This window comes from Pseudophryne corroboree, chromosome 8, assembly GCF_028390025.1.
Source record: "Pseudophryne corroboree isolate aPseCor3 chromosome 8, aPseCor3.hap2, whole genome shotgun sequence".
NCBI lineage: Eukaryota > Metazoa > Chordata > Amphibia > Anura > Myobatrachidae > Pseudophryne > Pseudophryne corroboree.
In genome coordinates, this window is record NC_086451.1 from 212465325 (window position 1) to 212469891 (window position 4567).

A 4567-nucleotide genomic window follows, 5' to 3' on the forward strand; every position below is an offset into this window, starting at 1 on the left:
GCACACGGTATGAGCCGAAAATCACATTATAGCACACGGTATGAGCCGAAAATTACATTACAGCACACGGTATGAGCCGAAATTCACATTATAGCACACGGTATGAGCCGAAATTCACATTATAGCACACGGTATGAGGCGAAAATCACATTATAGCACACGGTATGAGCCGAAAATTACATTACAGCACACGGTATGAGCCGAAAATCACATTATAGCACACAGTATGAGCTGAAATTCACATTATAGCAAACGGTATGAGCCAAAAATCACATTATAGCACACAGTATGAGCCGAAAATCACATTATAGCACACGGTATGAGCCGAAAATCACATTACAGCACACGGTATGAGCCGAAATTCACATTATAGCACACGGTATGAGGCGAAAATCACATTACAGCACACGGTATGAGACGAAAATCACATTATAGCACACGGTATGAGCCGAAAATCACATTATAGCACACAGTATGAGACAAAATTCACATTATGCCACATGGAATGAGCCGAATTCACATTATGCCACACACATAGCCACATATCTACATACTCACCGCCACATACAGTATACACACATGCATATATATATTTACACACACAGCCACATTTACACACATACACTGTCCCTACCCTGACACTCTCCTCCATCAGTTACCCTCTGCTCACCAGTTGCCGGGTAGCCGGGGGTGTCAGCATACGGAAGCCAGGCAGCTGTGCTGTAGAGCGGGAGCCGGCCACCGGAGTTGTTATCAAAGAAAGAGAAAGCCGGGCAGCGGAGCTGTCAGGGGGGCAGGAGCCGGAGCCTTGGCGTAATCATGCTGCATGCGGGAGCCGAACCTTGCAGCCGCACTTGTCAGGGCTCAGGGACGGGTGTCGGGCACTGTACTATTTCAAATCTGCCGCGGACCGGCAGCCAATCAGGAGCTGATGCTACTGATTGGCTACTGGTCTGCGGCAGATTTGAAATAGTAGCGCCGCGGTCAGCTTGCTGCGGCGGGGGACAGTGTTCGAAGAAGTGCCGGTATACCAATTCATAGTATACCGGCCCACTTCAGGCACTGTAATGTACATATATAGAACAGAATTGATACTGCGGCAGTCGGAGTCGTTTAAAACGAGCAAAGTGCAGTCAAAAAAATGTACATCACATAGTCCAACGTTTTGGGGTGTCTAACCCCTTTTTCACACCTTGACAAAGGGGTAAGGCACCCCGAAATGTTGGACTATGTGATGTACATTTTTTTGACTATACTTTGCTCGTTTTAAACGACTCTGAGTGCCGCAGTATCAATTCAATATACTATCTTCCTCACTGAGGGCACCGGGGCCAATCAACATCTAAAACGGAGTGCCGGGCTGATTGTAAAATATATATATATATATATATATATATATAAAATATGGAATACATATATCTTGGCACTTAGGATGCCAAAATACCGTCAGCGGCATCCCAGAGATTAAAATCCTGACACTTACTAATTAAGTAAACTAACCCTGATCCCTAATCCCCCCCCCCCAAACCCTAATACACCTTCCCGCAGCCTGACCCTAATTGTCCCCCCTCCCCCCAAGCTTACTCCTAACCCTAACCACCCCCTTCCTGCAGCCTAAACCTCCCCAGGTGTGCCTAACCCTCCCCCCACAGCCTACACCTAACCTAAACGTCCCACACGGCGGTCACGGTGTAAGAGGGTATGGCTCAATCCCGGCTGCACGGAGGACACAGGTGCAGGCCAGGGAGAGCAGACGCCGGACGCTGCCAGGAAGCAATGTATGGCGCGGCGATTGGCTGTCCCTCCCTGCACTGCTACTCACTTCTCGGCAGCATGAGGATGAGTTGCGAGGTGAGGACAGGCGGAGGGAGGCGGACGGGGGCGGAGGGAGGCGTACGGGGGGCGGGGGTGGGGAAGCCCTCTCCACGTAGGGTGAAGGTACCGCCGAAACCCCCCCGGCTCGAGCAGCTTTGTTGTCTCCGGCGCAAGAGGGGGAGGTGGTAATAGCTTATCTGACACACCGAGTTAACGGGTAGCGGTTGCCTGACATCCCAATTTTTTTTTTTTTTTTTTAGCTGCACCCAGCGCCGCCTTTCAAGTGCTGCCACCCATAGGCAGCTGCCTAAAGCTGCCTAATGGTGGCACCGACCCTGCATATACATGGTGCTGCTGGTTGATTAAATATACATATATAAATTTCGAGAAGAAAAAAGTAAATCAACTTTTGATAGCAGCACTCTTTCCCTTCCACAAGAGAATTAATTCTTCTTTAATAGAAATCCCATATTTGGTATTTTATTAATAATATTATAAAATAAAGAAGAAATTTCAATACCCATATGTGATGTAGATATCTTTAATATTATCACATATGATGTATTATATGTCCCCTTGTTTTAAAGGGGTCATATAGAGTCAAGTATAAAATCAATAGAGACAGAATAACGTGTAGAAAAAAAATACATTTTCGAGACTAAAGGTGTTTTAAAAGAAAATGCTAGTGCGCTGTCTTTATTCTGTAAGTTAATAAATACCTGTGATTCAAAAGATTATTCAATGGTTTTTTCAGATAACCACTGACTGTTTTTGCCAGTGATGTCTATAAAGGGTTACAAATGTAGCAGTGTTATAACATAGCTGGCAAATTCTTGGTTCAAAAGATCACAATGTAACATTTGTTGCTATGTAGTCGTGTGATGAAGCTGTTTAGAACAATACTGCATATATCCGGATGACAGTTTAACTGTCTATTTGTATATAAGTACAAGGCTCATATTGCCCTAAATAATACCGATATATATTCACATATTGACAGATTATTTTTAGACACTGGATTTTATGGGTTGCCACTGTTAGAATATATAGTTACTAATCAATACCACTTGATCTGTATAGTGATATTTCCAGCAATATGCTTAATAATGCCGTAAAAGTTAAATAATACCACTGGCTTAATACTAAATATTTAAGCCTTCCTTAACACCTTTTTAATAGATTATATACAGAAGAGACACAGGACTTGAACATGTGTGTTAATACTAGAGATGAGCGGGTTCGGTTCATTGAGATCCGAACCCCCCCCGAACTTCACCTATTTTACACGGGTCCGAGGCAGCCTTGGATCTTCCCGCCTTGCTCGGTTAACCCGAATGCACCCGAACGTCATCATCCCTGTCGAAGTTGAAAATATTGCAGTACACACATCACGTACAAACTACACACAGATGGCCTCCGCGCACGTACTTTTTCTGCTGTGCATGCACATATTCGCAAGTTGCGTATGACCGCTCCCACGGTCCTGGGAGTATGAGTACTTACGGTAGTATTTGTAATCGCAAGGAAAAGCCATCAAAAGCCATATTCAATATTTTACCCATATAATGCATAAATCACACACTGATTTATCCTTCTAGTAGCTAGTTACAGTTCACACATAAATTATCCTCCTAGAAACTCTAGCACAATGTACCAGACGGCCTTGTTTACGCAAAGCTTTGAAATCCTATGAAGAAGGCAAATACCTTTTGTTGCCCCCATTGTTCTAGAGTTGTCCAGTATCTGTCAAAGATAATAAATACTGGATTGTCATTGTCTTATCTGAAGACAGGACAAACAAAAAGACAATATCCAGGAACCTAGTTTAACTGGAGAGAACTCAATGTGCAATAGCTGACAAACTACATACCAGACATTTAGATATCTAAGGTAATAAATGTGTGTGTGTATATATATATATATATATATATATATATATATGGAATAAGAAAAAAGATCTTGTGGGAGCCAATCAGCCTTCAAGATAACAATATTAAAAAATAATTTTTTATTCATACACAAACAAAAGGTCTTTATAACCTAAAAGTTTGTCCTAGGTACAAATATCTAAAAGTTCAATAAAACAATTAAACAATCTTATACATAGTTGTGAGGAATTTACAGTCAGGTGATCAGTCAGAACTTGTAGGAGACGTGCATCCAATCAGGTGCTTGTATTATAGCTTTGTTAGCTCAATAGTGTAAACCCAACGCGTTTCGTCCGTTAGGACTTCATCAGGGGTTGATAATCAGCTTTCATGATAAAATGATTTACCACTGATTAAGACAGATTTAAATTCTTAATGTTACATCCAATCGCAAGATCTTTTCAAATGATTTGGTATCTAAATAGACTTCATCAAAAAAGAAAAAGTACAATTATGTAGAAGTCTGAAGTAGTATTTATCCCTAATCAAGGAGATTGGAATCCTACAATCCAACTCTGCTCCAAAAAATCACCACAATAGGAGTCTTTAGAATTTCCAATCCTGAACCGCACTGATCCTTTTTCACTGGAACTGGCATAACCTCACAGGATCACAACTACCGTAGATAAATACTACTTCAGACTTCTACATAATTGTACTTTTTCTTTTTTGATGAAGTCTATTTAGATACCAAATCATTTGAAAAGATCTTGCGATTGGATGTAACATTAAGAATTTAAATCTGTCTTAATCAGTGGTAAATCATTTTATCATGAAAGCTGATTATCAACCCCTGATGAAGTCCTAACGGACGAAACGCGTTG